This window comes from Procambarus clarkii, unplaced genomic scaffold, assembly GCF_040958095.1.
Source record: "Procambarus clarkii isolate CNS0578487 unplaced genomic scaffold, FALCON_Pclarkii_2.0 HiC_scaffold_100, whole genome shotgun sequence".
Taxonomy (NCBI): domain Eukaryota; kingdom Metazoa; phylum Arthropoda; class Malacostraca; order Decapoda; family Cambaridae; genus Procambarus; species Procambarus clarkii.
Genome location: NW_027189133.1, coordinates 1,778,849 through 1,792,135, shown reverse-complemented (window position 1 = coordinate 1,792,135; position 13,287 = coordinate 1,778,849).

The following is a 13,287-nucleotide window of genomic DNA, read 5'->3' as shown; positions in this document are numbered from 1 at the left end:
CAACATGAACTAGAAGTATTACGATTAGGCGGTGGTCGGAGGCCAACAACGGACACCAGCGGTTTCGATCCGGTAAGAAACATCAAAATGGTCCCCAAATTCAATGAGAGGGAAGTCTCGAAGTTCTTTGCAGCCTTCGAGAAAGTCGCTGCCTCTTTGGAGTGGCCAAGGGAGAATTGGGCCATCATGATACAGTCAGTCTTGACTGGGAAGGCCCAAATCGCCTACTCTACGTTATCCCTTGACGACTCTGGCGATTACGACAAGGTGAAGAAGGTGGTGCTCATGGCGTACCAATTGGTACCTGAGGCATATAGGCAAAAGTTCAGAAACCTGAAGAAGACCTCGGAGCACACTTTCACCGAATTCGCCACAATCAAGGAGCGACTTTTCCAGGAATGGTGTGCCTCTCGGAAGGTGGAGACCAAGGAAGACCTCGAGCAGCTAATACTGCTAGAGGACTTCAAGGATTGTTTGTCTGGAGACCTCAAGACATACTTAGAGGAGCAGCAGGTGGAGACCTTGAGTGCAGCAGCCACAATGGCTGAGGAATACATCCTGACTCATAGGCCGTCTGCTAAGTACGTCCCAAGGAATTACCAGCGCCGGTTTGACAGACCTCATGATGAAGAGGAAAGACCCGTCCCACAAAGAGCTAAGAAGACGCCCCCAAGTAGCCCTCGAAGAACAAGTCCTAGCAGTCCGAAACACCGGAGCCCGAGGAGGAATATGGTGTGCTGGACTTGTGGGCAGAAAGGGCATGTAGCTGCTAGGTGCCGAGGCAGAAGAGGTGGCAGCGCCCGTAGGGAGGTGATGATGATGTGCTGTGTTACACCACCAGCAGGAAGCCAGTCGACGACTACGCAGGAAGAACCCAGATTGTTTTCCCCTCACACTTCAGGCGGGTATGTATCGAGTGATCATACTGGTAGATCAGTTGTAGTGCTCAGAGATAGTGGAGCAGCCCAGTCCCTGATCGTGAAGAGCTCGTTACCCGAGGGAGTAAGTGTGGACGGGAGACAACAGGTTGTCCTGGTTGGGTTTCCTAGGACGCAGTACATCGCCCCCTTAGTGCCAGTACATCTCGACTCGCCTTATTTCAGCGACACATGTGTGTTGGCAGTAGTCGATACCCTCCCTGTGGCTGGGATTGACGTGGTACTAGCCAACGACTTGGTGAGAGATTGGAGCATCAATCTTCCCAAGGTTGCGGACGAGTCTACCGGAACAGCACGGTCTGAGGTAACAGGCAATGGTAATATCCAGGTACAGTCAGACCCGGAATATACTATGTTTAATTCATCCTCTCACCCGCAGATCGACAGTATTCTAACAGTGTCTCCTGATTCTTCTCCCGATGAGAAACATGCGGTTACGATAGCAGAGGTAACTGAGCAGGGAGAGAGGCCTTGTGTGCAGGCACCCACGGATACCAACGAGTCTGGAGCGAAGGCGGAGGTGTACTTGCGGTATGGCATTGTACAGCGTTCATTGAACCGGCCAGAGATTCCCCAGACGTCAGAGGTATGTGAGGTGTGTTCAAAAGGTCTAGTGCCCCCTTCGGTCCAAGCCAGGCTAGTGGATGTTGCCGGCTATGGACATGACAGGCTCAGGAAACTTGTCCCTAAGGTAACCAAATGTTTCCTACCGGTATTTTGTTTTGTTCTCGTATGTGTTCTACTGTGTGGTCTCGGTAAGGATCAGTGGACGACCCGAAGGATGATGGCTTCCTTGAACATCGTGAAGAGATCCCAGGGATTGGAGACCTGCACAGTGAGTGTTGCAGTTGAAGAAGGGACCTGGAAGGTAATAGTAGATACAGGAGGTACGAGAAATGATAATATGAGTGACTGTTTCCGACAGGTTGACACCCCCCGCGTGATTGCTGAGCCTCAATACAGCGTTATACGGAACGTTGGTCGACCTGACGTGGGCAGAGCGAATGCCATCTTCGGTGAGCAAGCAGCCCTGTTGGAACTAGGTGTGGGCCTAGTAGAGGAGTGTGTAGTAAGTACTGACTTGCCCACTGTCGCTATCACTCTGAATTATCAGACTCCTGTATTCCAGGATCCTGTCTCCCTGAGGGACCATCGGACCGGTACCAGAAATGCCGTCTGTGATCAGCCATCATCGGTGCCACGACACAGGGAAGTGTCGAGTCGCCCCTCATCGTGTCTACACCGATTCTTACTCGAGAGAGGTGAGATGATGCCCCTGCTTGACATCCCAGTGGAGACGTGGAAGATTACGCCAGGCAGGACATTGCCTTACATCTGCAAGTTTCCCTTGTGCGAGAGTGCCCCAGTGGTACGGTTCTGTGGACAAGACAGCCTCGCCATTCCCGTTCTTAGAGTAAGTAAGTCCATATGGAGTTGTGTCGTCGTACTAATTTGGTTTGCGTTTCTTTTTATAGAACCCCAAACCAAATTCTTTTTGGTGGGGAGGTGTTACGAACCCGGATCCAGCGTCCGAGCCTGGAGCAGTGACGACCGCGCCATCTGTGGGTCAGCTCCCGAAACCCCCTCCAAACAGACGACGACACCTGGTAAGGACGACGTGTACTGGCCTCGAGGGCCAGTTTCCAGTCCTGCTCAGCGCTCAACACAGCCGCTGCTGACCTCTGGTGAGGTGGAGCTCAGACACCAGCGCCATCTATTTAGTGGATAGGTGGGCGTTTGTGTCTGAGCCTGTAAGTGAGGTGCCTTAGTGTGTCCCAGTTATTGATGACGTGTCTGCTTACAGAGTCGAGCTGGGACTGTTGTCATGGAAGTTGAGAGAGTCTACCCGAGGCAGCCGTCTCCATACCGTGTGCTTTGCTGCAGCAGCTGTGAAGTCGTCCCCCGGAAGAACACTGTGGTGTTACCCTGCCAGTGGAGTGGCAGTTGAAAGGAACGTCGTTCCCGGGACCGACTGCTGGAGACGTTTATCCACTGGGGTATTGAGGACAGGAGAGTGATTTTGTGGTGTCACACGAGGCTCCTGTCTTGGGCGTTCCCCTTATATCGTTCGTGGAGTGGCCTGACCAGCCTTGCTGATCCGGAACCTGCCAGCAGACCAGCTGGACGTGTGGTTGACGGCCTCCACGGCGGTGCCCCCAGTGGACCTGTGTTTTGGCTGACCTGTGGCCAGGGTAGGCTCAACTTCTCAGAGGATTCGTTGTGTGGCCACGGAAGCACCGAGGACTCAGCACCGAGAGAGTTGAACCAGAGTCTTCAGGAGAAGACGATTGTGCGATTCTTCAGTACGAAGACAATTCCCTTGTACAGTGTTAATACCCCTTCCCCTGTGCACTATTTTATATATTATTTATTTGGTGATGTGATAATTATAGTCTTAAGTTCTTAACTTTCTTTCCCTACCCCCTTTAAGTTACTTGCGTCACGGATCACATCCCTTGATAGCCACTACTGGCTTGGGGTCGGATATAACTTCCTCTAACAACATCAGAGTAAGAACCCCGTTGCGTCCCGAGAGGACCGTAACACTAACATACAAGTCAATCACACAGTACCTAACCTCAGTCAGAAACACTTTTTTTACTATATCTCGCAACGTCTTTTGCATATATATCCTATCTTAAATAATTAACAATTTTAATTCATAACTGGCAACCCCCCTCCCATCCAAAGCTTTCAAAGCTACCAAACATCATTCCTTTCCCTTAACCTCTCCCAAATTATCTTTTGCACCAATTCACAAACTAGGGGGCTTTATAGCTGAGTGGACGTCGCTCTCGACTCGTAATCGTAGCTCATTCGATCCCATGGTGATGGAACAAACGGAAATCAGCAGAGTTTCTATCATTCTGATGCCCCTGTTACCTAGCAGTAAATATGTACCTGGGCGTTAGACAGCTGTTACGGGCTGCTTCCTGGGTGTGTGTGTGTGGAATGTTTTTTATTAGTTAGTAATAATTGATTGATTGACAGTTGAGAGGCGGGCCGAAAGAGTAGAGCTCAACCCTCGCAAGCATAACTAGGTGAACACAACTAGATAAATACTAACCAACCACGATCTCGAAAATCCATTACACACACAACCCCCCCTCCCCCTCCTCCCCCCCCCCAACTCCCCAAATCGTTCTACCTAAATCAATAAAAAATTAAAACAAATCAATTAATTCACCAAAAATACTAACTATAAATAAAGGAACCAAATTTGAGACATACAGCGACTCCAGCGTGGTCTAGTCGGAAGAGATCGTGTTCTCATCTGGATAGATTGCGATCGAGTCTGTCGGAACGGTTGTGTAACTGCAGGGCACAAATATTTGTGTGTCCCCTCCTGTAGCTGCCTCTGTTTCGACAGGTTCCCTGGATAGCTGGAATTGGCCTGGCCCTTGGAAAGTGGGGAAGGGGTGAAATCCGTTGGGCCCACGGATGGATATCTTGGATCCATGGACCTAGAGCAGGTCTAATCACCTGGGATTCGAACCCACGGTGGGAATAAGGGAAGGGGGGGGGGGGAGGGATGTTTCCCTGGAACCAAACCTCACATAAACCCGGACACTCACACACACACCCTCACCCGAACACTCACAGGGGCACTCACACTCACACACACCCATAGACTGTGATAAGGGAGACCATCTGAGGGGACACAGATGGCCTCCTGGACCCACAGGATGGACACACACGCACCCGGACACTCACAGGGACACTCACACTCACACACACTCGCCAGGACACTCACAGGGATATACACACTCACACACAGACACACATCCATAGACACAAACTGTGATAAGGGAGACCATCTGAGGGGACACAGATGGCCTCCTGGACACACAAGTATATATCAATATTTAATTTATTATTTATTATTTAATTTTATTAAATAAATAATCAAATTAATGTTTTTTAATAAATTATTATTTTATTAAATTATTAAATAATTATATTAATAAAACAAATTAAATTAAATTTAATAATTAAATATTTATTATTTAATTTACAAATATGACAGATTTTTTAAATATATATATATATATATATATATATATATATATATATATATATATATATATATATATATATATATATATATATATATATATATAAACATGTGAACAAGCCTTAATGGTCCCCTGGACTACATGCAACTGAAAACTCACATGCCAGAAGTGACTTGAACCCATACTGCCAGGAGCAATGCAACTGGTATGTACAGGACGCCTTAATCCGCTTGTGTCAATTTTAAAGGAATATATTAGTGAATATTTATTTATGTAAATTGATATATATATATATTTATATATATATATATATATATATATATATATATATATATATATATATATATATATATATATATAAAGAGAATGTCTGTCTATGTAATGAGGCCACATGCTGGAGGCTGCAGCCATACACAGATTTATTTTAAAATTTATTTATTAATATATTATTAAGGCTTATTATTACTAAATTAATGTATTTGTAGAGGGAATGGTCTGGGGTAGGGAACGAGCATAGGTTGGTCAGTGTTGACTTTAGCTAAAGGATTTAGGAATAATTATTAATTATTCTTATCACTCCCCCCCCCCCTTACCAATTTAATTAAAGTTAATTGTAGAATAGTGCTTGAGATGGCTGAAGACTTTTCCGTACTTAGAAAAAAACTAAATTAAACACATAAAGAAGTTTATTGGTCCTGATTTAAGTTAAAGGAAGAGGTGCAAAGGTGGTGGGGGGGGGGGGTGAGGATACGGGATTTAGAGGTGGAATGAAGAGAGGGAACAGGGGGAGTGGTGCAGGTGAAACAGGGAGGAAGAGGGGGGAACAGGGGGTGCTGTACAGGTGAAACAGGGATGGGGATGTGGGAACAGGGGGAGTGGTGCAGGTGAAACAGGGAGGAAGAGGGGGGAACAGGGGGTGCTGTACAGGTGAAACAGGGATGGGGATGGGGGAACAGGGGGAGTGGTGCAGGTGAAACAGGGATGAAGAGGGAGAAACAGGGGGGAGTGGTGCAGGTGAAACAGGGATGAAGAGGGAGAAACAGAGGGAGTGGTGCAGGTGAAACAGGGATGGGGATGGGGGAACAGGGGGGGTGGTGCAGGTGAAACAGGGATGGGGATGGGGGAACAGGGGGAGTGGTGCAGGTGAAACAGGGATGGGGATGGGGGAACAGGGGGAGTGGTGCAAGTGAAACAGGGATGGGGATGGGGGAACAGGGGGAGTGGTGCAGGTGAAACAGGGATGGGGATGGGGGAACAGGGGGAGTGGTGCAGGTGAAACAGGGATGCAGAAACAGGGGGGAGTGGTGCAGGTGAAACAGGGATGGGGATGGGGGAACAGGGGGAGTGGTGCAGGTGAAACAGGGATGGGGATGGGGGAACAGGGGGAGTGGTGCAGGTGAAACAGGGATTAAAGGAGAATTTATATAAGTAGATAGATGGATGTTTACATTGATTGCTAAATATATACATTGACGGATAGACGGATGCATAGATGCATCCGTCTATCTGATGGATGGAAAGACATATGAGTAGATGGATGGATAGACAGAAGAGTTGATGGACGGATAAATGGAATATAAATGTATATAATGATAAATGGTTGGTTTATGGGAAGATAGATTGATGGATTGACAGATATAAGTAGATAGGTTGATGGATTCATTTGTGCTTATCTCTTGAGGTTCTTCTTGAGATGATTAGGGGGCTTTAGTGTCCCCGGGGTCCGGTCCTCGACCAGGCCTCCACCCCCAGGAAGCAGCCCGTGACAGCTGACTAACACCCAGGTACCTGTTTTACTGCAAGGTAACAGGGGCACAGGGTGAAAGAAACTCTGCCCATTGTTTCTCGGCGGCGCCCGGAATCGAACCCGGGACCACAGGATCACAAGTCCAGTGTCCAGTGTGCTGTCCGCTCGGCCGACTGGCTCCCCGGTCGGAGGGGAGCCGGTGAACAGGCGAATCAGGTTAAAGAATATCTGTCGATTTGCCATTGCATCAACTGAGATTCGATATGGGACCATTAGGATTATAACCAACGAACACTCTCCGTTTAGACGGTAGGCCTCCAGTTTGTGTGTGTGTGTGTGTGTGTGTGTGTGTGTGTGTGTGTGTGTGTGTGTGTGTGTGTGTGTGTGTGTGTGTGTGTGTGTGTGTGTGTGTGTGTGTGTGTGTGTGTGTGTGTGTGTGTGTGTGTGTGTGTGTGTGTTTTAGAGAGAAATAGATGTAGTAGATATTAAAAAAAGGAAAAATACATATATTTGATAGGCGGGGTCCAAGAGCTAATAACTCGATTCTGCAGATACATGTAATAAATACAAGGAGAAAATAAATACACACTCACACACACACACATTAATTGATAATGGACTGTTTTGTGTGCGTATCCATGTGTACTATTGTCAAGACCGACAGACACGTGAAGCTATGTGTGTGTATGTGTACCTGTAATTGAACTGACATGTGTACGGTAATTATCTGTATGTGTCCATTTTAAAGGTACACATTAGTGAATGTGTATTTATGTAAATTGATTGACATATGTACGTGTGCGCTCGGTTAGTGTTACTGTAATTTATATGGTTAACATTTATACGTTTGAATGACATAGTTTCCCATTATTGTCACATTTTTTGTTACATGTCTACTATTGTCAAGATGGACAGACACGTCCAGCTATGAGTGTTTATGTGTACCAGTAATTGAACTGACATGTGTACTGCAACTATCTGCGTGTGTCCATTTTAAAGGAATATATTAGTGAATGTTTATTTATGTAAATTGATTGGAATATGTATGTGGACGCTCGGTTAGTGTTACTGTAATTTATATGGTTAACGTTTGAATGACATAGTTTCCCCTCATTGTCACATTTTTTGTTACTATTTCGCTGTTCACTCTCACTCTCTCTGAATCCCGTGGACTAATTGTGCTCACGTGTGTTTGTGTAGGGTAGGGGAACCATATGCTTTTCACACAATAATTTGCAACTATTTGCTAAGAAATATTTAAAAAGATCATCTATGTTTTTATTAAGTGTTCTTTTTCCTAACATACAAGTCAATCCCACACTACCTAACCTCAGTCAGAAACACTTTTTTTACTATATCTCGCAACGTCTTTTGCATATATATCATATCTTAAATAATTAACAATTTTAATTTATAACTGGCAACCCCCCTCCCATCCAAAGCTCTCAAAGCCACCAAACATCATTCCTTTTCCTTAACCTCTCCCAAATTATCTTTTGCACCAATTCACAAACTAGGGGGCTTCATAGCTGAGTGGACGTCGCTCTCGACTCGTAATCGTAGCTCATTCGATCCCACGGTGATGGAACAAACGGAAATCAGCAGAGTTTCTATCATTCTGATGCCCCTGTTACCTAGCAGTAAATATGTACCTGGGCGTTAGACAGCTGTTACGGGCTGCTTCCTGGGTGTGTGTGTGGAATGTTTTTTATTAGTTAGTAATAATTGATTGATTGACAGTTGAGAGGCGGGCCGAAAGAGTAGAGCTCAACCCTCGCAAGCATAACTAGGTGAACACAACTAGATAAATACTAACCAACCACGATCTCGAAAATCCATTACACACACAACCTCCCCTCCCCCTCCTCCCCCCCCCCCCAACTCCCCAAATCGTTCTACCTAAATCAATAAAAAATTAAAACAAATCAATTAATTCACCAAAAATACTAACTATAAATAAAGGAACCAAATTTGAGACATACAGCGACTCCAGCGTGGTGTAGTCGGAAGAGATCGTGTTCTCATCTGGATAGATTGCGATCGAGTCTGTCGGAACGGTTGTGTAACTGCAGGGCACAAATATTTGTGTGTCCCCTCCTGTAGCTGCCTCTGTTTCGACAGGTTCCCTGGATAGCTGGAATTGGCCTGGCCCTTGGAAAGTGGGGAAGGGGTGAAATCCGTTGGGCCCACGGATGGATATCTTGGATCCATGGACCTAGAGCAGGTCTAATCACCTGGGATTCGAACCCACGGTGGGAATAAGGGAAGGGGGGGGGAGGGATGAGGGATGAGGAGGGGGAGGTTCCCTTGAACCAAACCTCACATAAACCCGGACACTCACACACACACCCTCACCCGAACACTCACAGGGGCACTCACACTCACACACACCCATAGACTGTGATAAGGGAGACCATCTGAGGGGACACAGATGGCCTCCTGGACCCACAGGATGGACACACACGCACCCGGACACTCACAGGGACACTCACACTCACACACACTCGCCCGGACACTCACAGGGATATACACACTCACACACAGACACACATCCATAGACACAAACTGTGATAAGGGAGACCATCTGAGGGGACACAGATGGCCTCCTGGACACACAAGTATATATCAATATTTAATTTATTATTTATTATTTAATTTTATTAAATAAATAATCAAATTAATGTTTTTTAATAAATTATTATTTTATTAAATTATTAAATAATTATATTAATAAAACAAATTAAATTAAATTTAATAATTAAATATTTATTATTTAATTTACAAATATGACAGATTTTTTAAATATATATATATATATATACATATATATATATATATATATATATATATATATAAACATGTGAACAAGCCTTAATGGTCCCCTGGACTACATGCAACTGAAAACTCACATGCCAGAAGTGACTTGAACCCATACTGCCAGGAGCAATGCAACTGGTATGTACAGGACGCCTTAATCCGCTTGTGTCAATTTTAAAGGAATATATTAGTGAATATTTATTTATGTAAATTGATATATATATATATTTATATATATATATATATATATATATATATATATATATATATATATATATATATATATTTATATATATATATATATATATATATATATATATATATATATATATATATATATATATATATATATATAAAGAGAATGTCTGTCTATGTAATGAGGCCACATGCTGGAGGCTGCAGCCATACACAGATTTATTTTAAAATTTATTTATTAATATATTATTAAGGCTTATTATTACTAAATTAATGTATTTGTAGAGGGAATGGTCTGGGGTAGGGAACGAGCATAGGTTGGTCAGTGTTGACTTTAGCTAAAGGATTTAGGAATAATTATTAATTATTCTTATCACTCCCCCCCCCCTCTCCCTTACCAATTTAATTAAAGTTAATTGTAAAATAGTGCTTGAGATGGCTGAAGACTTTTCCGTACTTAGAAAAAAACTAAATTAAACACATAAAGAAGTTTATTGGTCCTGATTTAAGTTAAGGGAAGAGGTGCAAAGGTGGTAGGGGGGGGGGAGGATACGGGATTTAGAGGTGGAATGAAGAGCGGGAACAGGGGGAGTGGTGCAGGTGAAACAGGGAGGAAGAGGGGGGAACAGGGGGTGCTGTACAGGTGAAACAGGGATGGGGATGTGGGAACAGGGGGAGTGGTGCAGGTGAAACAGGGAGGAAGAGGGGGGAACAGGGGGTGCTGTACAGGTGAAACAGGGATGGGGATGGGGGAACAGGGGGAGTGGTGCAGGTGAAACAGGGATGAAGAGGGAGAAACAGGGGGAGTGGTGCAGGTGAAACAGGGATGAAGAGGGAGAAACAGAGGGAGTGGTGCAGGTGAAACAGGGATGGGGATGGGGAACAGGGGGAGTGGTGCAGGTGAAACAGGGATGGGGATGGGGGAACAGGGGGAGTGGTGCAGGTGAAACAGGGATGGGGATGGGGGAACAGGGGGAGTGGTGCAAGTGAAACAGGGATGGGGATGGGGGAACAGGGGGAGTGGTGCAGGTGAAACAGGGATGGGGATGGGGGAACAGGGAGAGTGGTGCAGGTGAAACAGGGATGCAGAAACAGGGGGGAGTGGTGCAGGTGAAACAGGGATGGGGATGGGGGAACAGGGGGAGTGGTGCAGGTGAAACAGGGATGGGGATGGGGGAACAGGGGGAGTGGTGCAGGTGAAACAGGGATTAAAGGAGAATTTATATAAGTAGATAGATGGATGTTTACATTGATTGCTAAATATATACATTGACGGATAGACGGATGCATAGATGCATCCGGCTATCTGATGGATGGAAAGACATATGAGTAGATGGATGGATAGACAGAAGAGTTGATGGACGGATAAATGGAATATAAATGTATATAATGATAAATGGTTGGTTTATGGGAAGATAGATTGATGGATTGACAGATATAAGTAGATAGGTTGATGGATTCATTTGTGCTTATCTCTTGAGGTTCTTCTTGAGATGATTAGGGGGCTTTAGTGTCCCCGGGGTCCGGTCCTCGACCAGGCCTCCACCCCCAGGAAGCAGCCCGTGACAGCTGACTAACACCCAGGTACCTGTTTTACTGCAAGGTAACAGGGGCACAGGGTGAAAGAAACTCTGCCCATTGTTTCTCGGCGACGCCCGGAATCGAACCCGGGACCACAGGATCACAAGTCCAGTGTCCAGTGTGCTGTCCGCTCGGCCGACTGGCTCCCCGGTCGGAGGGGAGCCGGTGAACAGGCGAATCAGGTTAAAGAATATCTGTCGATTTGCTATTGCATCAACTGAGATTCGATATGGGACCATTAGGATTATAACCAACGAACACTCTCCGTTTAGACGGTAGGCCTCCAGTTTGTGTGTGTGTGTGTGTGTGTGTGTGTGTGTGTTAGAGAGAAATAGATGTAGTAGATATTATAAAAAGGAAAAATACATATATTTGATAGGCGGGGTCCAAGAGCTAATAACTCGATTCTGCAGATACATGTAATAAATACAAGGAGAAAATAAATACACACACACACACACACACATTAATTGATAATGGACTGTTTTGTGTGCGTATCCATGTGTACTATTGTCAAGACCGACAGACACGTGAAGCTATGTGTGTGTATGTGTACCTGTAATTGAACCGACATGTGTACGGTAATTATCTGTATGTGTCCATTTTAAAGGTACACATTAGTGAATGTGTATTTATGTAAATTGATTGACATATGTACGTGTGCGCTCGGTTAGTGTTACTGTAATTTATATGGTTAACATTTATACGTTTGAATGACATAGTTTCCCATTATTGTCACATTTTTTGTAACATGTCTACTATTGTCAAGATGGACAGACACGTCCAGCTATGAGTGTTTATGTGTACCAGTAATTGAACTGACATGTGTACTGCAACTATCTGCGTGTGTCCATTTTAAAGGAATATATTAGTGAATGTTTATTTATGTAAATTGATTGGAATATGTATGTGGACGCTCGGTTAGTGTTACTGTAATTATATGGTTAACGTTTGAATGACATAGTTTCCCCTCATTGTCACATTTTTTGTTACTATTTCGCTGTTCACTCTCACTCTCTCTGAATCCCGTGGACTAATTGTGCTCACGTGTGTTTGTGTAGAGTAGGGGAACCATATGCTTCTCACACTATAATTTGCAACTATTTGCTAAGAAACATTTCAAAAGATCATCTAAGTTTCTAATAAGTGTTCTTTTTTCTAACATACAAGTCAATCACACAGTACCTTACCTCAGTCAGAAACACTTTTCTTACTATATCTCGCAAAGTCTTTTGCATATATATCCTATCTTAAATAATTAACAATTTTAATTCATAACTGCCAACCCCCCTCCCATCCAAAGCTTTCAAAGCCACCAAACATCATTCCTTTCCCTTAACCTCTCCCAAATTATCTTTTGCACCAATTCACAAACTAGGGGGCTTCATAGCTGAGTGGACGTCGCTCTCGACTCGTAATCGTAGCTCATTCGATCCCCCGGTGATGGAACAAACGGAAATCAGCAGAGTTTCTATCATTCTGATGCCCCTGTTACCTAGCAGTAAATATGTACCTGGGCGTTAGACAGCTGTTACGGGCTGCTTCCTGGGTGTGTGTGTGTGGAATGTTTTTTATTAGTTAGTAATAATTGATTGATTGGCAGTTGAGAGGCGGGCCGAAAGAGTATAGAGCTCAACCCTCGCAAGCACAACTAGGTGAACACAACTAGATAAATACTAACCAACCACGATCTCGACAATCCATTACACACACAACCCCCCCCCCCCCCCAACTCCCCAAATCGTTCTACCAAAGTCAATAAAAAATTAAAACAAATCAATTAATTCACCAAAAATACTAACTATAAATAAAGGAACCAAATTTGAGACATACAGCGACTCCAGCGTGGTGTAGTCGGAAGAGATCGTGTTCTCATCTGGATAGATTGCGATCGAGTCTGTCGGAACGGTTGTGTAACTGCAGGGCACAAATATTTGTGTGTCCCCTCCTGTAGCTGCCTCTGTTTCGACAGGTTCCCTGGATAGCTGGAATT